The sequence below is a fragment of the Oncorhynchus kisutch genome, linkage group LG1 (assembly GCF_002021735.2).
Source record: "Oncorhynchus kisutch isolate 150728-3 linkage group LG1, Okis_V2, whole genome shotgun sequence".
Lineage (NCBI taxonomy): Eukaryota > Metazoa > Chordata > Actinopteri > Salmoniformes > Salmonidae > Oncorhynchus > Oncorhynchus kisutch.
The window spans coordinates 55,864,992-55,889,983 of NC_034174.2; the positions used below are offsets into that span (position 1 = coordinate 55,864,992).

General features: G+C 41.4%; 1 pseudogene; it reads left to right on the plus strand.

The window, feature by feature from the left end:
* LOC109890721 (uncharacterized) overlaps positions 1-22,578 on the plus strand; it is a 43,803-nt pseudogene extending 21,225 nt beyond the window's left edge.
* Positions 22,579-24,992: the final 2,414 nt, after the last annotated feature.

Consider the following 24,992-nt stretch of genomic DNA (forward strand, 5'->3'; position numbering starts at 1 on the left):
ATACAGGTAACGAGTGGAGGACAGAGGAGCCTCTTAAAGAAGAAGTTACAGGTCTGTGAGAGCCAGAAATCTTGCTTGTTTGTAGGTGACCAAATACTTATTTTCCACCATAATTTGCAAATAAATTCATTAAAAATCCAATCTGATTTTCTGGATTTTGAAGTGTTGAAGTGTACATATGAAAATTACAGGCCTCTCTCATCTTTTAAGTGGGAGAACTTGCACAATTGGTGGCTGACTAAATACTTTTTTGCCCCACTGTATGTAGGGCAGCATTCTCTAAGGTGCAGGGTTGAGTAACCGGGTGGTAGTCTGTTAGTGATGGCTATTTAATAGTCTGATGGCCTTGAGATAGCTTCTATTTTTTTGTGTCTTGGTCCCAGATTTGACGTTGCCTTCTGGATGGTAGCAGGGTGAACAGGCCGTGGCTCGGGTGGTTGATGTCCTTGTTTATATTTATGGCCTTCCTGTGACATCGGGTGCTGTAGATGTCCTGGGAGTGCAGGCAGTGTGCCCCCAGTGATGCGTTGGGCAGACCGCACCACCCTCTGGAGAGCCCCTGCGGTTGCGGGCGGTGCAGTTGCCGTACCAGGTGGTGAAACAGTCCGACAGAATGCTTTCAATTGTGCATCTGTAAAAGTTTGTGAGGGTCGCACTCCATTCTACTGCCAATGTTTGTCTATGGAGATTGCATGGCTGTGCTGTGTGCACAATTGTATACACCTGTCAGTAACGGGTGTGGCTGAAATAGGGGTGTATACATATTTGTATATATATTGTACTGTATATATTAAAAAAGTAGGGGCGTGGATCAGAAAACAAGTCAGTCTCTGTGACCACCATTTGCCTCATGCAGCGCGACATCTCATTTACTTAGAGTTGATCAGGCTGTTGATTGTGGAGTGTTGTCACACTTCAATGGCTGTGCGAAGTTGCTGGATATTGGCGGAACTGGAACACGCTGTTGTATATTCCAATCATGAGCATCCCAAACACGCTCAATGGGTGACATGTCTGGTGAGTATGCAGGCCATGGAGGAACAGACATTTTCAGCTTTCATGAATTATGTACAAATGAGGCGATGGCGGCGGATGAATGGCACAACAAGTGGGCCTCAGGATCGCTGTGAATTCGAATTGCCATGGATAAAATGAAATGTTAGTTGTCTGTAGCTTGTGCCTGCCCATACCATAACCCCACCATGGAGATCTCTGTACACAACATTGACATCAGCAAACCACTTGCCCACACGACACCATACACTTAGTCTGAGGTTGTGAGGCCGGTTGGACATACTGCCAAATTCTATCAAACGACTTGAGGTAGCTTATGGTAAAGAAATTAACATTAAACTATCTGACAACAGCTCTGGTGGCCATTCCTGCAGTCGGCATGCCAATTACACTCTCCCTCAACTTGAGACATCTGTGGCATTGTGTTTGGTGACAAAACTGCACATTTTAGAGTGGCCTTTTATTGTCCCCAGCACAAGATGCACCTGTGTAATGATCACGCTTTTAATCAGCTTCTTGATATGTCACACCTGTCAGGTAGATGGGTTATCTTGGCAAGAGAAATACTCACTAACAGGATTGTAAACTAATTTGTCCACAACATTTTAGAGAAGTTAGCTTTGTGCGTATAAAACTTTTCTGGGAGTTTCTTTTCAGCTCATGAAACATGTGACCAACATTTTACATGTTGCTTTTATATTCAGTGTAAATACACAATTTCATAAAACAGCGTGCATGAAATGCTTGGCGACCTACTAAATTCCTGCAGTCTCTGTAATCCAGTCAGAAATGCCGCAATGACCCAAAGGTGTTGTCAGGGACAGACAATAACGCACTAAAAAGTTACACACACACGTGAGATTTACGTTTAAGGAGAACTTAACATCCAAGATTCTATTACTACTTCACTGCAAACCAGGCCTAGCCCAATTGTAGCACCTGTGATCTATTACTACTTCACTGCAAACCGGGCCTAGCCCAATTGTAGTATCTGTGATCTACATCTGTTTATATTAGTTACTATGCTGTTACTAAGCAGTAATATATTACGGCAGTGTTACATTACTACACCTAATAGGAAATGCACATGCGCACAATTGTGCAGGGGCTGTAGAGCAGAGAGGTTTTGACTAAACTAAACTCCTGTCTCCTGCCTGGTCATTTCTCCACAACACAAATATTACAGTGACGACGAGGTGATTAAGCTTCTTAAACGGACATTGCTTGAAGGGAAGAATGTTGCGTTAGTAATGAAACTCAAAAATAATTATGTAAATCGGCAGTTATCTTCTTCTTTTTTCGCCAGTCGTGAAGGCTAAGCACGGCTAGCAGGTACAGTGTTCAGGAGCTGCCAAGTAGCAAGCTTATTGGAGTCCAGAATAGCGACACTGCCCTCTGGTGGTTAAATAAAACTATCACTGAACCCATTGATATTAGGCAATCTTAAGTGGAGAAATATTGTTTTAAAAAAAGGAAGAAACGTTGCAGTGAATGATGTAATTGCAGAAACCTCTGAAATGAAGAAAGTGAAGAATTAGATGACAATTCAGAAAATTAAGGAATACAAGTAATGAGGAAACTGAACAATCAACTGTGAAAATGGCAACCATTGGTCGAGTACCAGAGTTTGAGGCTACAAAAGAGGATTTTGATTCCTATTTAGAGCGTTGGCTGGCTGCAAATGAAATCAACAATGAAAAGAAAGCAGAAATATTTCTCAGTATTTTGGGTCCAACTGAGTATGGATTGCTGAAAGGTCTCATTGAACCAATAAAAGCAGTGGAGTTGACCTATGACAAACTATTTCAAGGTATTTCAAGCCAATTCTGATTGCAGAACGTTTCAGATTCAAGGGGAAACCGTGGCTGATGTCATGTCTTTGGCTATGCCGGATTAAGTGATATGACATGCAATTATATAAAATAACTTCTCCGTAATTAATATTACCTGATTGAGCTAATCATGTAAATGTAATTAACTAGAGAGTCGGGCACCACAAAATAATATTTTATAGAGCTGTTATCTTCCGAATAAACTCTTAAAGACCTAGTAATATTTTACATCAATAGCAGTCAATATTAATCGTCATCTTAATTCAGTCTCATCTGAAAGTTGTAAATTCTTAGTTGTCTGCACGAACCCTGGCTAACAAGTTGAATCAGCTATACAAAATTGGGTTTAAATATTTATTTACTAAATACCTAACTAGAATTACACAAATACCTCACACAGAATTACACATACACATCATAACTTTTTTTTCCTTCTTTTTTTTGGAGGGTGGATCAGCTTAATATTGCAGAAAGAATGTTGCTTCCAATGTAATTGTCTGCATCATTTCCAATCCCCCATATTTTTTTGGTAAATATATATATCCATACACATATGCATATATATATACACACATACCTATATAGACATATTTTTTTTAAGAATATACCTTTATTATTATTCCCCGCAAACCCTTCCGCCGATCCCCCAATTGGAGTAAACTAATAAACACTTCTGCTTCTACCTTCAATCCATACATCTTATACACACTCTACATACACAGTCTACTTTACAATAGTTCTCTTGTTTGTTCTTAGTCCTTAGTCCTCTATTTCTGATGTCCATCCAGTTTGATTTCTATTTGTAACTATGCTATTTCACAAAAGCTCCGAACCTATATACATTCTACAGATCCCTTATGCCCTACATTGTTTATCTTATTAGTCCCACCCTTCCGCTTCACTCAACCCCTTCCATCTGTATCTCAACATCATCCATTTCGGATTTCTATTTGCCATATATTTTTCAACTGTGCTGTGATGCTTCACAAAATAATTGAACCTTCCTATTCTCATAGCTTCTACAGATTGTAAATTAAAAATAAACATTTTTGCTAAAATAATTATATTATTGATTGATTGACTATGGCTTTTCAAATCACCCAGTATTGCTATCTGTAGAGTTAGTTCTAGGCAAATGTTGCAATTCTTCAGCCATTCCTGAGCTACATATGGACAATACCTAAATAAATGATCTAATGACTCTGCCTCCTAACAGCAGAATCTTCAGAGCTGGGAAGATTGTATCCCCCATATATACAACATTCTATTAGTTGCAAGAATTTTGTATAGTCATTTATATTGAAAATTTTGAAGTTTTGAATCCGGCGTTGTTTTGTGTATCAATTCATAAACCATGTGCCATGGAATAGGTACATCGAAAATCTCTTCCCAACTATTTTGCAATTTATATGGCACAGCCGTCAGTTTTTTGGTCCAAAATGAAATTGGTATATGTTTTTATTTATCACACTTTTCTTTAACCATTTATGTTCTTTAATACAGGGCCGACATACAAGTTCCTTACTTTTTTCCCCTTCTACTTGCCTCTTCCATTTTTGTGGTAATGCTGCAATTAATTGGTTGTAATTTTGGGTAGAGCAGACATTTCCATATGTCTGTATTAGCTGTATGTGTGACATAACTCCACCAGTCCTATTTATGATATCATTCACTAAATTTATACCTTTTAAAAAAAAATATTCGATATAGTTTTTTTTATCAATTAGTATATTTGAATTTAACCACAATATTTGTTGTACTATTTGTTCCGTACTTTCAGGTGGATTAAACTGAAATTGCAACCAACTTTCTAAGGCTTGTTTAAAAAAAGAAAGATATTTTGGAGATTATTTCCTTTTCAAACAACCGAAAGTGAGCAGGTGTAATCTGAATAAAGGGGAAAAGGCCCTTCCTGAATATAGGATGAGACAATTGACTAGAGCACCAGTTTGGATTTAAGTATAACTTTTGTATGACTGATGCCTTTAGTGAGAGGTCTAATGCTTTAATATTTAATCATTTCTGCCCACCAAATTCATATTCGTTATATAAATAGTGTAACGGTTTTCTTGAATTGAAGGAGAGGCGGACCAAAGCGCAGCGTGGTTATTTTGATTCATGTTTAATAAAGGACTTCACATGAACAAACTAACAAAAAACAAGAACCGTGAAAACCCAAAACAATCCTATCTGGTGCAAACACAGAGACAGGAACAATCACCCACAAAACCCACCACCAAACAGGCTACCTAAATATGGTTCCCAATCAGAGACAATGACTAACACCTGCCTCTGATTGAGAACCATATCAGGCCAAACATATAAATAGACAAACTAGACATGTAACATAGAATGCCCACTCAGATCACACCCTGACCAAACAAAACATAGAAACATACAAAGCAAACTATGGTCAGGGGTTGACCAATAGGCCCTTTTAATTTTATCTGGTTTGCCATTCCAAATAAAATTGAATATTTTTTGTTCATATAATTTTAAAAGTAGGTCACTAGGTGTAGGCAAAACCATAAGCAAATAGGTAATCTGTGATATAACTAAGGAGTTAATCAGGGTGATTTTTCCACAAATAGACAGGTATTTTCCTTTCCATGATAGCAAGATCTTATCTATTTTTGCTAACTTTCTATGAAAATTTATTGGAGGGAGATCATTTCTTTCCTTTGGGATTTGTATATCGAGCATGTCTACATCTCCGTCAGACCATTTAATTGGTAAACTACATGGTAATGTAAAATGTGCATTTTTTTGTGATCCAATACGTAATATGGTACATTTATCATAATTTGGTTTAATCCAGTGAGGATAGCAAAAGTATCTAGATCCTCTAAGAGGCCGTGGAGAGACTCCAATTGTGGTTTTAAAAGAAAACATGAATCATCAGCGTACAATGACACCTTAGTTTGTAGGCCACGGATTTCTAATCCCTTAATATTATTGTTTGATCTAATCTTTGCAGCTAACATTTTGATGGCAATAATAAACAGATATGCCGATAGTGGACAACCTTGTTTAACCCCTCTAGATAGTTTAAAACTTTCTGAGATGTAGCCATTATTTATTATTTTACACCTAGGGTTACTGTACATAACCTTAACCCATTTTATAAGAGATTCCCCAAAATTGAAATATTCTAGGCATTTATATATAAACTCCAGTTGTACTTTATCAAAAGCCTTTTAAAAATCAGCTATGAAAACCAGGCCTGGTGTCCCCGATATTTCATAGTGTTCTATTGTTTCCAGTACTTGTCTTATATTATCTCCAATGTATCGTCCATGTAAAAAAGTCTGATTAGGATGAATAATATCTGACAATACTTTTTTAATTCTGTGTGCCAAGCATTTTGCTAGGATTTTTGTATCACAAGATACAAGAGGTCTCCAATTTTTTAAATGGACTGGATATTTATATATACCACTTGGGTCCTGTTTCAGTAATAATAATATCAGACCTTCTTGTTGCGTGTCTGATAATCTACCATTTATATAGGAGTGGTTAAAACAAGCCAACAATGGTCCTTTGAGTATACCAAAAAAGGTTTTGTATACTTCCACTGGTATGCCATCCAGCCCTGGAGTTTTCCCGTCCTTAATGGCCCCAATTGCCTCAAGCAGTTCCTCCTCTGTAATTTGGCCTTCACATGAGTCTTTCTGTACAGATATGAATTTTACATTATTATTAGGAAAAAAATCCATACAATTAGTTTCAGTTAGTGGAGATGGAGGAGTCTGAAATGAAAACATATTCCCAAAGTACTTTACTTCCTCCTTAAAAATATCATCTGGTGAATCACTCCATCATTTGTAACAAGTTTTAATACATTTTTTGGGGTAGCATTTCTATATTGAAGATTGAAAAAGAATTTGGTGCATTTTTCCCCATATTCCATTCAGTTCGCTTTATTTTTATAATATATTACACTAGATCTTTGAATAAGTTCCTCCATTTCTTTTTGTTTTTCCTCTAACTTATTCTGTGCCTCTATAGTACCGTTTTTATTGCTATCTAACTGTACTGTTAGTCCTTCAATTTCCTTTGTTAATATGGACTCTTGATTTAAATTGCTTTTGTTTTATAGATGAGTACTGTATTGCATTGCCTCTAAAGGCACATTTAAAAGTGTCCCATACAGTAAGGGGATCTGCTGTACCTGTTATGTCTGAAAAAGTCAGTTATAAATTCTTCTGTCCTAGTTCTAAACAATTTATCATCTAGTAGGCTTTGATTAAATTTCAAATATCCTCGCCCACGTGGAAATTCTGTAAGAGTAATATGCCAATTACATGATGATCCGAGCGCATTCTGTCCCCTATCAACACTTTTAAAACTTTTGGTGCCAGAGAGAATGGTATAAGAAAGTAGTCAAGGCGACTAGCTTGATTAAGCCTCCACCATGTATATCTCACTAGGTCAGGGTATTTAAGTCTCCATATATCCACTAATTCCAATATATCCATGACATTCATGATTTCCTTAAATGCCTGAGGGTGATAGTTTGTAGTGTGATTTGTAGTGTGATTTCCTTTCCGGTCATAGAGGTATTTAAGACCGTATTAAAATCTCCCACCATAATAATAGAGTCTAGTGTTGCTTGTAGAGTTGATAGATTCTTATATATATTTTAAAAGAAGCTTGGATCATCATTATTCAGACCGTATAGGTTAATAAGCCATATCTGTTTATTGTCCAATAACATATTTAAAATAATCCATCTACCTTGAGGATCTGTTTGGACAATTTGCACATTTGGATCAAAATTATTGTTAGTTAAAACCATCACCCCTTTTGAATTTCTTTGCCCATGGGAGAAGTATATTTCACCCCCCCCAGTTATTTTTCCACAAAACTTCATCTAAAACTGTTGAATGGGTTTCCTGTAAACAATAAATATTATATTCCTTCTCTTTTAGCCAGGTACATACTGATTGTCTTTTCTTATTATCTGCTAGGCCATTACAATTGTAACTGGCTATACTTATTTCACCACTTACCATAATGAGACACAAGTTTGTAAACGTACCATTAAAAAGTAACATGATGATGAAGTGTCTATATAGCTGTACCATGATTTTTGCCTTTCTACTAAGTAAACCTCCAATTGGTCCCTACTATTCCACCCGCTAAAAGCCCTCCTCATCCCGAGTTGGTTTGTCATCCCAATGCCCGGCAGACCACCCTCGACCACCCTCGACCCCCTGTATCCCATAACATCCTTTGGAAAGAGCACACAGTGCCATTTACCGAATTGAAGTAGATTAACTGCCAAATGCATTTCCATCGCCCTCACCTCGATTTGTATTATATATAGCTGTGGATCATCCTCTATTGTCCCTAACATCTTTTACTTCTTCGCAACAGTTGTGGGATACACACATACACTCACACACACTCAACCCATACCCCTAGACAACCATAAGCTCACTTACTCAACAATTGCACCACCCCAGAGCCCAACTCAAGACAGGTCTTGAATTACAAATGTACTCGCAGTTGCAGCTGCATGAGAAGGCCTGCAAGACCGCACAAAAAATTTGGCAAAAATTGAGAGATTTTATTTACCATTGTCACATCCTAGATGATGGAGGTCAAATGTACACCTCTACCCTGAAACCCCCACAATACGGTCACCCGTATTGACCATATTCCCAAGCATCTCCATGCAGTCCAACTTTGATTCTGTGCCACTAGGGTCACAATAATATACCCCCTCTCTGAATGTCCGAGTGTGACCCCCTCCCCATGGGTGTTGCCAGCACTGCCACTGCCTGGGTGGGGGCACCCCACCGGAATCCCCACCGGCTAGGTACAAGGTCGTCAAGGTTCTCATTAGCAGCTATGAGAATTTCCTTGTATAGTATGCTCTCCCTTTAGGGGGCTTTGGCTTTGCAGGACCAACCCTGCCAAGCAGGCTCAGAATCTTGAGGGAGCAGTGCTGCTCTTGGTCTCTGACCATCATTTGGCTGCATACAGGCCGCTTACAGCATGCACATAAAACAGTTAGGGACTTCTCCTGAGTCTCTGGGTCATTCAGGTGGGTGTCTAGGGTATAGGGTCATGGACCGTACCATTAAAATAGGATCATAAATAAATAATTAGATATCATTTATTTTAAAAATGTAGTTCCCCATGATAGGACAATAACAAATGAAATGTATCATTTATTTTAAAACTGTTCCACCATGATAGGACAATAAATAAATAAGACCTATAATTCATTATAAAAGTATATCCATCATCTGAACAGCATTGAAAGCCCTCTCATACCCCGGCCCACAGCAATACATTGGCTTTGGGATATGCAACCATTTCATTACTCACTCACTCAACTTATAAACATAACAAATCAAAATAAACATACACCACACCATCCACACATACTGTGCTTTCTGTTTACTTAGTTTTTATCTTCACCATGTTGAATTAGTGCTTGTGTTCAATTAGTTATATGTGAAGATATATAGAAAAGCTATATTTTTTATTGTATTGTTACAATCCATAACCGGGCTAGAATTGTGTTTATTTTCATCTATGAGAACTTTGCCATTTTTAAAATAACCATGGAGTAGTCTTTGTGTCTCTGAACAACTGGTTATCAATATATAGTTTAAATCATAACTTGATTACACATTACGTCATAAAGGAAAATGTCCCTAGCGTGTGGAACAGATATGACAGCTTGTTACACAAAAGAAAAGGGGATGGGTTTGAGTCAAAGAGTGGGAAGACTGAGGAACAAAGGGAAGAAGCTGTGCTTTCGTAAATACAGTATCTTATGCATTCTAAATTACCGCCCATTTGGAAAAGGAAAATACAATAAATATTTACTCTGAGCTGCGCTTCGGTAGGTTGGTGGTAGATGGAAGGACGTGTTGCCCAACCGAGTCCTTTGAAGAATGTCTCTGGTGGTCAATTGGATACGTTTTAGTAACGTCGTTGTGTTATAGACGGGATACTCTGTCTGTTCCATCCTAACCCTTGTTTGCATCTGCTGTTGCTAACTCAACGGCTAGGAGGTATCGCTTCTGTTGTGAATAAGAGTTCAAAGTTCATACCATTTGCAACCAAAGCTCACGCTGATGTTGGCTTCGTTCTGTAGTTATTATCTGAACCATTCTGACATAGGACCGTCGTCCTCAAATCTTCGGAAAAGGAGGTTATATTGTCGTCAAGGGCTTATATAGGAAGGGAGAGGAGGGAGTGTTTGAAAAGTTTTATAGCCCATGTCAATTCACAGGGGTGGGCCACTGATTGAGCAGATCCCTATCTTATGAAAACCAAATCTCACATTTCATCCCATCATGAATAAGTTCATATTCAAACATTTAAATTGAACAACAATTCCATGTGAATCAAATAACTCTGATGTGTAGACCTTCCACTGTAGAGTTTGTCATCTTATCATTGATGAGAATGTCTCAGATGACAACCAAAGTGACATCATATTCATTAAGTACCACCGCATATGTTCAATTGATCGGATTACCAGAATATAGTTTATTTCCCCCCACCTTCTGATGTTCCCAGAATCTCTATGTTAACCAATGGTTTTGCAAATGTAACCTCAGTAGGGTAGAGAGAGGAAAAAGGGAAAAATAGGTATTTATGACTGTCATAAACCCACCCCCAGGCCAACGTCATGACACGGACTACATCCCCCCTTGGGTTGTGCCGTGGCGGAGATCTTTGTGGGCTATACTCAGCCTTGTCTCAGGATGGTAAGTTGGTGGTTGAAGATATCCCTCTAGTGGTGTGGGGGCTGTGCTTTGGCAAAGTGGGTGGGGTTATATCCTTCTTGTTTGGCCCTGTCCGGGGGTGTCCTCGGATGGGGCCACAGTGTCTCCTGACCCCTCCTGTCTCAGCCTCCAGTATTTATGCTGCAGTAGTTTATGTGTCGGGGGGCTGGGGTCAGTTTGTTATATCTGGAGTACTTCTCCTGTCCTATTCGGTGTCCTGTGTGAATCTAAGTGTGCGTTCTCTAATTCTCTCCTTCTCTCTTTCTTTCTCTCTCTCGGAGGACCTGAGCCCTAGGACCATGCCCCAGGACTACCTGACATGATGACTCCTTGCTGTCCCCAGTCCACCTGGCCATGCTGCTGTTCCAGTTTCAACTGACCTGAGCCCTAGGACCATGCCCCAGGACTACCTGACATGATGACTCCTTGCTGTCCCCAGTCCACCTGGCCATGCTGCTGCTCCAGTTTCAACTTCCACCTGACTGTGCTGCTGCTCCAGTTTCAACTGTTCTGCCTTATTATTATTCGACCATGCTGGTCATTTATGAACATTTGAACATCTTGGCCATGTTCTGTTATAATCTCCACCCGGCACAGCCAGAAGAGGACTGGCCACCCCACATAGCCTGGTTCCTCTCTAGGTTTCTTCCTAGGTATTGGCCTTTCTAGGGAGTTTTTCCTAGCCACCGTGCTTCTACACCTGCATTGCTTGCTGTTTGGGGTTTTAGGCTGGGTTTCTGTACAGCACTTTGAGATATCAGCTGATGTACGAAGGGCTATATAAATAAATTTGATTTGATTTGATTTGATCCTTGCTTTGGAAAGGCTGGCAAGTACATGTGAGTTTGCATGATTTCTTGATGATGCTCTTCGAGACAAGTTTGTATGTGGTCTCATAGGTGAAGCATATCACAGAAGGCTTCTGTCAGAGAAGGACCTGACCTTTAAGAAAGCCTGTGATATCGCACTTGCCCAAATGGGTACTATTGAGCTATAGGGACATGCAGAATTTCAGAAAGGTGTTCACAAGGTCAGTGATGCACGTGGTGAAAAAGGCTCGTCGTCACACTTTTCTCAGTCCCGTCCTCAAGATTACACAAGAACAAAGCAGTCCACATCACAAAGGTCTAAGCCAAGTTGCTACAGATGTGGAGGAGATAATCATCAACACAGTGGATGTCGATTCCAAAATGAAAAGTACCACAATTGTGGAAAGGTTGGACATCTACAGAGAGTGTGTAAAGCTCCAAAACGCATGGCAAGAGCACACAAAGTGTCAGACGCAGCACAAGAAGAGGAAGGTACTGAAACAGTGTACACAGCTCAACAACAAAAATATCTCAGCATGGAGTTAGCGGAAAACCAGTGAAAATGCAGCTGGACCCCGGAGCGTCTGTATCGCTTGTTCCAGAAAGACTCTACAAAGAAAAAACGAAAGAGTGCCCTCTTCAGCCAGCATCCATCAGCCTTTCTTCATACACTGGTGACACTATTCCTGTGTTAGGGCAGATCCAGGTACCAGTCCAGTATGAGGGGAAGGAGTGGATGCTACCGCTTGTCATTGTTAAAGGATAAAAGTCTGCCTTGCTGGCTACAAAAGATAAAGTTGAACTGGGGAGAAATCTTCACTCTGAAAAATGACAAACCAGTGAGTCAGGCTACACTAACATGCTGGAGAAGCACAAATAACTTTTCAAAGATGGCTATGGCGAAACACAAGACTTCACAGCAATAGTCAGAGTGCAAGAAGGGACCAAGCCTATCTTTCACAAACCACGTCCAGTTCCCTATGCTCTTAAAGAAGCAGTAGATAAGGAACGGGACCACCTACAGAAGAACAACATCACGAAAGTAGTGAGGAGCGACATTACAGTGCCAAAGACAAACAAGACCGTCAGAATGTGCGGAGACGACAAGGTCACAGTAAATCACTGCATACTACCAGAGGAATATCACCTACCAAACGCTGAAGATCTGTTTGCCACTAGCTGGTGGGAAGGTTTTCAGTAAGCTGGACCTGGCATTCACTTATCAGCGACTGAAGCTGGATCCGGAGTCAGAACAGTATCTGACCATCAACACACACAAGGCGCCATTCAGATTCAATCGCTTGGCCTATGGAATGTCAACAGCTCCAGCGATATTCGTGTCAGCACCAACCATTGGAGAGAACCTTGTAGTGCAGAGCAGAGGTCATTTTTGGGGCTCCTGAACTATTACGGAAAGTTTTTGGCCAACTTGTCCACAATGTTGCATCCGCTTCACCAACTGCTGCAGGCCGATTTAAAGTGGAATTGGTACTCACAAAGCAAAGCAGCATTCAAGACTTGCAAACAGTGTCTGCTAAAGAGCAAGTGGCTTGCCCATTACAACACAGAGTTGAAGCTGAGACTCGCGTGTGATGCATCTCCATACAGAGTAGGAGCCGTCATCTCACATGTTCTGCCGTCAGGTGAAGAACACCCGATTGCATTAGCCTACGACTATGAGATCGAGTACAGATGATCCAGTGATCATCTGGATCCAGTGTTCTGCAAATACAGATGCACTAAGACTACCATGCAATGGTGACTCCAACAGTGAAGATGATAGAGCAGTCATCCAGATCTCTCTCATCGACAAACTGCCCATATCTGCTTCAGACATAGCAACGGAAACAAGGAAAGACCCAGTGCTTTCCAAAGTCTTGGACTTAACGCTAGGCGGTTGGCCAACCTTCATAGATGATGAGAACCTTCATCAACAAGAAAGACCAGGTGTCCACTGATCAAGGATGTGTTCTGGGAGGATCAAGGGGGGTGGTACGTCACAAATTCCAGAGGAGACTGCCATCTGACCTGCATTAGGGACATCCAGGGATCACTCGAATGAAAGCACTTGCCCGCAGTTATTTGTGGTGGCCTGGACTGGATCAGGACATTCAACAGCATGTTCTATTTTTATTTTACCATTATTTAACTAAGCAAGTCAGTTAAGAACAAATTCTTATTTCCAATGACGGCCTAGGAACAGTGGGTTAACTGCCTTGTTCAGGGGCAAAACAACAGAGTTGTACCTTATCAGCTTGGGGATTCGATCTTGCAACATTTCGGTTACTAGTCCACTGCTCACCTTGTGAATCAATTTGCAACAAGCCTGCTGCTGCACCTCTTCATCCATGGTCCTGGGCTGAAACACCATGGGAACACATCCATGTGGATTACGTTGAGATTGACAAGCAACACTTCCTTGTTGTCATCGATGTCCATTCCAAGTGGGTGGAAGTGTTCCCTACTCAACTGACCACAGCTGAGAAGACCATCAATCTTCTCAGACACCTGTTCGCATCCTTTGGATTAGTCAAGGAGCTCGTGTAGGACAATGGCCCTCCTTTCACGGCAAACGATTGTGAAATGTTCCTCAAGAACAACGGAGTAAGGCACATCCTGCCACCATCTTACCATCCGGCATCAAACTGAGCATCGGAGAGAGCCGTGCAAACCATTAAGAAGGCCTGGACTAGACTCGAAGTTCAGTCTGTGCCCACCCACCAAAGGCTTCCCTGATTCCTGTTTACTTACTTAACACACCACACACAGTAACGGAATGTACACCAGCTGAACTGTTTCTGAAACTCCAACCACGTACCCGTCTGACATTGTTGAAACCAGACTTATCAAGCACTGTAGCAAAGCAGAAGCTACAGCAGAAGAAAGCTCATGACAGACACGCAAGGACTGTCAGAGAATTCAAAGAGGAAGAGAGGGTGAAGGGATGCGATTTCAGACACCCCAAGTGCCTGTGGAACTCAGGTGTGATCTTGCAACACAGAGGACCTTTGACTTACCAAGTCCAAATTGGTCATCGCCATGTCAACGTTCATGTGGATCATCAGCTACGGTCCAACGCTCCAGCAGAAACATGCCGAGAGAACAAGAACAATAACGACCCCCAGGACTATGCTCCTGACTGTGGACGTACGGGAGAGACAGAGCCTGACCTTCCACTTGGCCCACCACCAGAAGCCCAGGAGGAGCGGAGATATCCTATTCGACAGCGAAGGGCACCTCAAAAGCTTAACCTGTTTCAGGAGGTAACAGTAAAACAAAACACTAATATTTCCTAGATAAAAGGAAATAAAAAAGGACATTACCTGGGTTAGTTATTAGGACACAAATTCCATCATCGGGGCAGAATAATCCCCTGGATTTGTGCTGGGCTCTGAAAAGTCTGCTTCAACCCAATAGTTGAAAAATGTTTAAGAATGCATTGTTCAGCTATTGCATTAGTAGTTCCCTAACATATTTACCTTGTTCTCTGGGTTAAACAAATGGGGGAGGAGTGTAGTATCTGTGATATACATCTGTTTATATTAGTTACTATGCTGTTACTAAGCAGTAATGTATTACGGCAGTATTACGTTACTACACCTAACAGGAAATGCACATGCGCACTATTGTGCCGGTGGCTGTAGAGCACAAGAGGTTTAGACTAAACTAAACTAACTGTACTCCCGTCTCCTGCCTGGTCCTTTCTCCACAAAACGAATATTACACCAATGACACACTATTATTGTGCAAACATGCAAATTCACTGAACACAGGGGCATAATAGCCTACACACGGTTCAGAGACCCACACATGATAAAGTCATAGAACCCCCCCCCCCCCCCCCCCACTGAGCGACGCAGTCTGGAAACGCTGTTCTGTCCGCCCCACATAACCTGCACAGTATTTAGAAAACTATACATTCTAGAAACATTTAACAAGACTAGGCCAATGAAAGAGGACATAGACATAACATTGAACATTTAAAAACACTTAGCTCTCCCAGCTGACGGGACACCCCCATGGGGTCTGGGAGTGTGCACCACCCTTGCGCCGGTCGATGTGGCAGACCAACAGTAAATACCTATCCATGGTGCACTGAATAGGCCACAAACTGGACAGGAACAACTAGGCTGTACTCAGATTCAGGGTGATCACTGTAGGTTTTGGCCTAATTAATTATGTAGAATAGAGGAGCACACAACTCACAGTGCGCTCTGTTTACAAACACTGATAAAGCTTAGCTAATTAATTTCCATGTCGAAGAGCATGCTACAAAAGTAGGGGAGATGGCTCACACTCCTAGCACCACTATCTTATCTGGTTCCCCAAATTCCACCTTAATACTTGTCTTTGTCGCCAGCTGCCCTACCCAGCAGCAAACAACCTCCCCCTGTTAAGATGAATGCAATACAGATACTTGCCAAAGCTACAAGCGCAATGTTCAAAGCACAGCTCCCCCACCCAGACCTGCCTGCTTCTTCTGTGGGTTTTATGGCTTACTACAACCCAAAAAGGTGTATTGCCGCCACCAGCTGGATGGGTTGAAACCCCCCCTAGAAAAATAAATCCATACATAATAGGGTAACTAACTTAATCCACCCTAATAGAAATAGTACATTGCCAAAACAAACAAAACTCCCACTTCTTCCTTTTAAATCTCCATATCTCCCTTCTCAGGCTCTACGACCTGAAGGTGGTACGGCTTGTGCCAATAATCCATGTAAATCTTTCAGCTCCAGGAAGCGCTGCCATTATTTACCATAGCTATAAAGGCCAAAGTCTTAACCTTTAAAATGGAAAGATCCTGCTAGTGAAAGGCAACCCCTGCAGCCTGCAGTGTAGGCCTATCCACCACCATGGACACCTCTGATGCACTATTCAAACCCTCAACCCTTTTCACAGCTGCTGCATATGGTTCCCACCGCAATTGCAACATGTCACTTATTCATCACTTTTATGACAGCTATGGTCTTTTCTGCAAACACTTGGTACATGACCAAAACAGACCTGTCTGTGCTCTCAGCTCTGCCTTTTATCAGTTTCCTAGGCAGAGATTTGCAAGCAGGCACAGGTGTGAGCAATTAGTTCATGCTTTGGTGACATCCTCCATTACATGCTGTCCCACAGCTTCACCACAGTATGAAATGCAATCAAATGCCTTCTATAAAAGGCATAATGTAGAACCAAATATGCATGTAATTTAATTAACATCTTAAATTACTATATTTTCATGAAGTTGATTATAAAATCTTGAAGTCTAGTAAAAAAAACGAATTAACCTTGTGAGGAAAAGTTTTTTTTTCAGGAATAAATGGTCTGGAATAAACTGCAGATACTAATTAGTATATAATTACTATTGTGTGACAGTGTTTCATCATACAGTTACCCATTGCTCATTCCACTTTCCCAACAGTGGTGGCTTCTCCACTCTTTCTCTGTTAGGAATTAAATATTTCTTTGAGCACCTCAGCCCCTCTTTAGTCTTTCCTCTCTGCATTTAAATGATGTCAGTGTTTGAACACACACTGGCATTTCCTCTGACTGATATGAATGCTTCACACTAAATAGTTGAATCAATGTTTTCACGTCATTTCAATTAAATTACATTTAACCAACTTCGAATAGAAGTTGAATTGACGTCTGTGTCCAGTGGGTTATTACTGAAGTGCTGGGTGACATCTAGCTGTGACTGCGTCTCAAATTCATGTGGGTTGCCAAAGTATATCTGAAGTCACAACCTCATTTGTCAAATTAGCTATATCATAGAGTGATATGTAACAGCTGTCATTTCAGCTTGATCAGCTTAAAAAGGCACTGCTGTGGTCAATCCGACGTCTGCGTTGGCCTTGCAGCATTTACAGTGATACAGCCACCGCAGAAGTCAGGGCATTCATGCTTTGTGGGAGCAGCACTATTGTGAAGGAAGTGAGTGTTCATTTTTGTACTGTAAGGGATTTCTTCCATTGACGGAGAGGCGGACCAAAGCGCAGCGTGGTTATTTTGATTCATGTTTTAGTAAATCACTTCACATGAACAAACTAACAAAAACAAGAAACGTGAAAACCCAAAACAGCCCTGTCTGGTGCAAAACACAGAGACAGGAACAATCACTCACAAACACACAGTGAAACCCAGGCTACCTAAGTATGATTCTCAATCAGAGACAACTAATGACACCTGCCTCTGATTGAGAACCATACTAGGCCGAAACATAGAAATACCCAAATCATAGAAAAACAAACATAGACTGCCCACCCCCCTAAATAATGACAAAACAAAGGAAATAAAGGTCAGAACGTGACATGTACTTAAAAATAAAAAAAAGATTTAGTCTACTTAGTTATTGTGACTAAAATATCCTGAAGTCTTAAGATTCTTGTCATGTAAAAATAATGATTTAGTCTTAGTGTCAAAATTACAAAAAGAGTGGACCATTTTAGTCTTTCATGCCCTTTTTGAGTTACATCACATTTGTATTGCCTCAACCTATAGTAAACATAAATAACTGACTTCCATGAGCACAAACATGCATAGCCTTGTCCTACCAACATGTTTTCTGCATCACATCCTATTATCTTACCTACAGCAGAAATGTGAGAAACACAGTATAAGAATATATACAAATTATCTGGCCATGTAAATTCCTTATTCAGCCTAAATAGTTAGTTATCGCACATTACATATAAAACAAAGACGCAGAAGCGCAGCGAGGCAGCAGCATAATCATCAGATGATGCCGCAAAGTACCTAAGCAATCCACAGATGCTGCAGACACATTGACACAAAAGTAGAACAGTGGCTATTGACTGTTTCGCCCAGTGATGTAGTCAAGTCACAAAACCTAGAGTCCAAATCGAGTCCCAAGTCCCCTGTGCCCAGAATCCAAGTCGCTATGGCGGAAGTCCGAGTCAATGTGCTCGAGTCTTGTCACTGGGTCCAAATTAACTCAATGTAAAGTTATTTACCCAGTCAGATATAGTATAGTGGCAAGAGGGATTTAGTCATTGTTTGCGATCCATTTTCTTTTCCTTCTTTGCCACCAAATATTTGCATATAGGATCAGTTTTGCAATGGAGCACAGCCATATCTGAACGTTCCAAAACGTTGCGTCCTGCTAAATGTGCCGTAGGTTGTTAGCTACAGCTAGTTAATGCGGTAACATGACTGAACAAGGTGTAGCCTCAACAAAATGGTTAACAGTCCAGTTCGCAAGTAGCCTAGTATAATTATAAGAACAGCCTGCCAATGCAAGATAGAAATAACAAATATATACCGCTGGTATTATGGGTCATATCTTTTGAACAATAACGGCTAGAATAAACTGTTTTCTCTGAGCAAAAGAGGGAGACTTGGCTAGTACGTTGGCTATAGAACCTGTCTATGGGATGGTGATATTTTCTGATGTAGGCTAGGCCATGTGTGGTGCATCGTTCACCTTGCTGTCAGTGTTGCCAACTCCTCGGTAAGGAAAGTAGCTATTGGCTGTCCTAAAAGTCGCTAAATGACGCCATCACCTAATTTGCATAATTGGCCAAGCATGTAATTGTGATGGACGCTGTAGGAGAGAGGAATAACGTCGTGGGATAGACAAAAAAGTGAGTAAAAAACACCCTAAATACGTTTAGAACTACAAATGAACTTTCTTCTGTCGTTTTTTTCTTCTTCTTATTTCACAAAAATAAATCTTAATTTGGTTTGGTTTTTAACCTTATGGTCCACTTAGTAGCCTACAACAAGTCACAGTAAAACATGAGCATTTTTAACCATAACATGTTTTTGTTTACAATCTAAATGGACCAAAAAGAGACAATAGAAAAAACTTTCGACGTGAGAAAATTATAGTAACTAGTCTGGCCCTAATTCAGATTAATTGTTTGTTTTTCAGACCCCCCTCCACACACGCACACGTTGTGCTGGCTCACAGAAAGAGTGGGACATTGTCATTTTGGTCAAGACTCTCTATGACAGGTTCAGTAACTGAGGGAGCTGACTTAAATGAGTAAGCAGCTGATGTGCCAAAAAGCTGCAAAACATTATCAGGCAGCTGGTGCTCATAGCAAGCCTCACCAGACAGCTTCAGTCCATATCAAATCTACAGGATGGAGTTAAGGGTCTGCAAGGACATCCGATTTCTAAGTTTGCTTTTTACCACACTCATCTGGCTGAACACTCTCTCGACATCAGCATTCGAGTGTGGCAAGGACAACACAGACACAGCAGCCATGGCAAGTTCTTGAAATGGGTTGATATCAGCTGCATCCCTGAACTTCCAAATCTCACCCCAGAAGCCCAGTGTGTTTTTGTCTCATTCCATTTACTAAGATGGATGGCACGCCATTGCTGGACAATCTTGTCTATCTTTGCAAGGGAGTAGCCAACACCGTGCAGGACGTTTTTCATTTGCCAGAGAACACCAAGATTGGCAAATTCGCCACTGGTGCCCTGTGCTCTTCACAGATGAAAGCACGTTCACACTGAGCACATGTGACAGACGTGACAGTCTGGAGACGCCGTGGAGAACGTTCTGCTGCAACATCCTCCAGCATGACCGGTTTGGCGGTGGGTCAGTCATGGTGTGGGGTGGCATTTCTTTGGGGGGCCGCACAGCCCTCCATGTGCTCGCCAGAGGTAGCCTGACTGCCATTAGGTACCGTTGGCCCTGGGTTCCTCCTAATGCAAGACACTGCTAGACCTCATGTGGCTGGAGTGTGTCAGCAGTTCCTGCAAGAGGAAGGCATTGATGCTATGGACTGGCCCGCCCGTTCCCCAGACCTGAATCCAATTGATCACATCTGGGACATCATGTCTCGCTCCATCCACCAACGCCACGTTGCACCACAGACTGTCCAGGTGTTGGCGGATGCTTTAGTCCAGGTCTGGGAGGAGATCCCTCAGGAGACCATCCGCCACCTCATCAGGAGCATGCCCAGGCATTGTAGGGAGGTCAAACAGGCACGTGGAGGCCACACATACTACTGAGCCTCATTTTGACTTGTTTTAAGGACATTACATCAAAGTAAATTTTGAGTGTGACTCCAAATCCAGACCTCCATGGGTTGATACATTTGATTTCCATTGATCATTTTTGTGATTTTGTTGTCAGCCCATTCAACTATGTAAAGAACGTTTTTAATAAGAATATTTCATTCAGATCTAGGATGTGTTATTTTAGTGTACCCTTTATTTTTTTGAGCAGTGTATATATTTCTGGGTCTACTTAGTCTCAATTGCTATTGAAAAAAAGGTGTTTGATTTGTTGGAGTCACTTATTTGACTAAATGAACACTGTCTTACTCTTAATTTGCGAGCTAGGTTGAATGGTAAACAAGGCAAGTGCACAAGGCCTTCTACAGCACATAACAGCAACAATGTCAAACTAAAACGCAGAGTATGATGGCTAAGACATTTGAATCACATTGTTAGATTCCCTTGTAAGACAACCAAATAATGTCACTCAGAAGGAGGAACTAACAAAGTTAGGTGGGGTTTTAGGAGAGGTTCTGAAAGACCCTCATGGGGGTGTCCACTGAAAGTGGACTAACAACAACCTAAAAGACACCCACCATGAGCACTCAATAAATTTGCCCAAGAAGAGGCAAACAGAATAAGTAATACAGGAAAGATGAAGGATTGTTTGTCTGAAAATAGGGCACACCAAATAAAGGTGGTAATCATCCAGATCTCGTAAAACAACAGTAGCACTGTGCCAGCCCAACTTAAATAACACCTGGGCCAGCACAGGTGAAACACCTTCCCACTAATGAGATGGCAACCAGCACAGGTGTAACACCCTACTGACTAATGAGGTGACACCAATCGGTGAGCCCTACGTGGTAATGCGTCAGTACCGGTCAAAAGTTGACACACCTACTACTCACTCATGGGTTTTTCTTTATTCTTTTACTTTTCAACATTGTAGAATCATAGTGAAGACATCAAAACTATTAAATAACACATGGAATCATGTAGTAACCAAAAAAGTGTTAAACAAATCAAAATACATGTTTTAGATTCTTCAAAGTAGCCACCCTTTGCCTTGACAGCTTTGCACACTCTTGGCATTCTCTCAACAAGCTTCATCTGGAATGATTTTCCAACAGTCTTGAAGGAGTTCCCACATATGCTGAGCTCTTGTTGGCTGCTTTTCCTTCACTCTGCGGTCCGACTTATCCAAAACCATAGCAATTGGGTTGAGGTTGTGTGATTGTGGGGGCCAGGTCATCTGATGCGGCACAAAATCACTCTCCTTCTTGGTCAAATAGCCCTTACACAGACTGGAAGTGTGTTGAGTCATTGTCCTGTTGAAAAACAAATGATAGTCCCATTAAGCGCAAACCAGGTGGGATGGTGTATCGCTGCAGAATGCTGTGGTAGCCATGCTGGTTAAGTGTGCCTTGAATTCTAAATAAATCACTGACAGCTTCACCAGAAAAGCACCATCACACCTCCTCCTCCATGCTTCATGGTGGAACTACGGATGCGGAGATCATCCATTCACCTACTCTGCGTCTCACAAAGACACAGCAGTTGGAACCAAAAAAATCTCAAATATGGACTCATCAGACCAAAGGACAGATTTTCAATAGTCTAATGTTCATTGCTCGTGTTTCTGAAACTTACTGCTTCAGAATTTGTCACTGTGTGACCCTGTGAAAACAGCGATGGTGCTTAAGAGCCTCCACAAACACACTGCAAACGGAACCATGGAACTGTGAAACAGAAAGGGACCCAGCAACACGATGGAGAGGAGAAAGAGTATGTGCTTGACCCAGCAGCTCCACCACTGACATTGGCCCAGAAATTGGGTTTGGTGCAGTCCCCGGACAGGAAACTGACGGTAGATGAATGGAGTCGGGTCGAGGCCTATTCATGAAGGGGACTCCAAGCAGCCCTGTGTGATCTGCAAGGAGGAGTTTTGCTTACAGACTCAGGTTTTGCTCTCCTGCTCCCATGTGTTTCACAGAGCCTGTCTGCAGGCCTTTGGGAGGTTTTCAGGCAGGAAATGCTGTTCTATGTGCAGGAAGGAGCAGTGTGAGACCAAAGTGATCCACAATGGAGCTCACCTCTTCAAAGAGAGGTGTGCCATCAGAATTCAAGCGTGTTTGCTATGTTGTTCGGAAGTGGTACGGACATATGAGGAAAACAATTCCCCCAAAAGACAACCAGACAAAACAAATGGAACATGAAAAATAGATCGATGATGGCTAGAAGACCAGTGACGTCGACCACCGAACACCACCCGAACAAGGAGAGGAACTGACTTCGGTAGAAGTCGTGACACCGAGAATAACATTGACGAATACACTTATATGGTGACTGAGTTTATCAGGAAGTGTATAGGAGATGTTGTACCCACTATGACTAATTAATCCTACCCAAACCAGAAACCATGGATAGATGGTAGCATTCCCGCAAAACTGAAAGCGCGAACCACCACATTTAACCATGGCAAGGTGACTGTGAATATGGCCGAATACAAACAGTGTAGTTATTAACCCTGTAAGGCAATCAAACAGGCAAGTGTCAGTATAGAGACCAAGTGGAGTCGCAATTCAACCGAGCCGTATGTGGCAGGGTCTACAGACAATCACAGACTACAAAGGGGAAAACCAGCCACGTCGTGGACACCGAGGTCTTGCACACCAGAATGTATTCTATCTAGTTTCCTGAAATTGAGACGTTTTGAGAAATGGGCAAAATAAAGTATGTTTCTATAACTTCTTCCGAATAGGGGGCAGCATTTTCACTTTTGGATAAATAGCTTGCCCAAATTCAACTTCCTGCTACTCATCCCAGAATATAAGGCACAGTGGGGCAAAAAAGCATTTAGTCAGCCACCAATTGTGCAAGTTCTCCCACTTAAAAAGATGAGAGAGGCCTGTAATTTATCATAGGTACACTTCAACTATGACAGACAAAATGAGAAGGAAAAAAATCCAGAAAATCACATTATAGGATTTTTTATGAATTTATTTGCAAATTATGGTGGAAAATAAGTATTTGGTCACCTACAAACAAGCAAGATTTCTGGCTCTCACAGACCTGTAACTTCTTCTTTAAGAGGCTCTTCTGTCCTCCACTCGTTACCTGTATTAATGGCACCTGTTTGAACTTGTTATCAGTATAAAAGACAGCTGTCCACAACCTCAAACAGTCACACTCCAAACTCCACTATGGCCAAGACCAAAGAGCTGTCAAAGGACACCAGAAACAAAATTGTAGACCTGCACCAGGCTGGGAAGACTGAATCTGCAATAGGTAAGCAGCTTGGTTTGAAGAAATCAACTGTGGGAGCAATTATTAGGAAATGGTAGACATACAAGACCACTGATAATCTCCCTCGATCTGGGGCTCCACGCAAGATCTCACCCCGTGGGGTCAAAATGATCACAAGAACGGAACCACACGGGGGGACCTAGTGAATGACCTGCAGAGAGCTGGGACCAAAGTAACAAAGCCTACCATCACTAACACACTACGCCGCCAAGGACTCAAATCCTGCAGTGCCAGACATGTCCCCCTGCTTAAGCCAGTACATGTCCAGGCCCGTCTGAAGTTTGCTAGAGAGCATTTGGATGATCCAGAAGAAGATTGGGAGATTGTCATATGGTCTGATGAAACCAAAATAGAACTTTTTGGTAAAAACTCAACTCATCGTGTTTGGAGGACAAAGAATGCTGAGTTGCATCCAAAGAACACCATACCTACTGTGAAGCATGGGGGTGGAAACAGCTTTGGGGCTGTTTTTCTGCAAAGGGACCAGGACGACTGATCCGTGTAAAGGAAAGAATTAATGGGGCCATGTATCGTGAGATTTTGAGTGAAAACCTCATTCCATCAGCAAGGGCATTGAAGATGAAACGTGGCTGGGTCTTTTCAGCATGACAATGATCCCAAACACACCGCCCGGGCAACGAAGGAGTGGCTTCGTAAGAAGTATTTCAAGGTCCTGGAGTGGCCTAGCCATGAGGGAGTTGAAAGTCTGTGTTGCCCAGCAACAGCCCCAAAACATCACTGCTCTACAGGAAATCTGCATGGAGGAATGGGCCAAAATACCAGCAACAGTGTGTGAAAACCTTGTGAAGACTTACAGAAAACGTTTGACCTCTGTCATTGCCAACAAAGCGTATACAACAAAGTATTGACAAACGTTTGTTATTGACCAAATACTTATATTCCACCATAATTTGCAAATAAATTCATTAAAAATCCTACAATGTGATTTTCTGGATTTTTTTCTCATTTTGTCTGTCATAGTTGAAGTGTACCTATGATGACAATTACAGGCCTCTCTCATCTTTTTAAGTGGGTGAACTTGCACAATTGGTGAATGACTAAATACTTTTTTTGCCCCACTGTATGCATATTATTTATAGATTTGTATTGAAAAATCTAAAAGATTTGGATTATTAGTAGATTATTAGTAGATTTAGATTGAAAAATCTAAAAGATTTGGATTAAAACTGTTTGAATCATGTCTGTGAGTATAACATAACTAATATAATAACTAACATAACTAACATAATAATAACATAACTAACATAATGTAGCAGGCAAAACCCAGAGGACAAACCATTCAGATT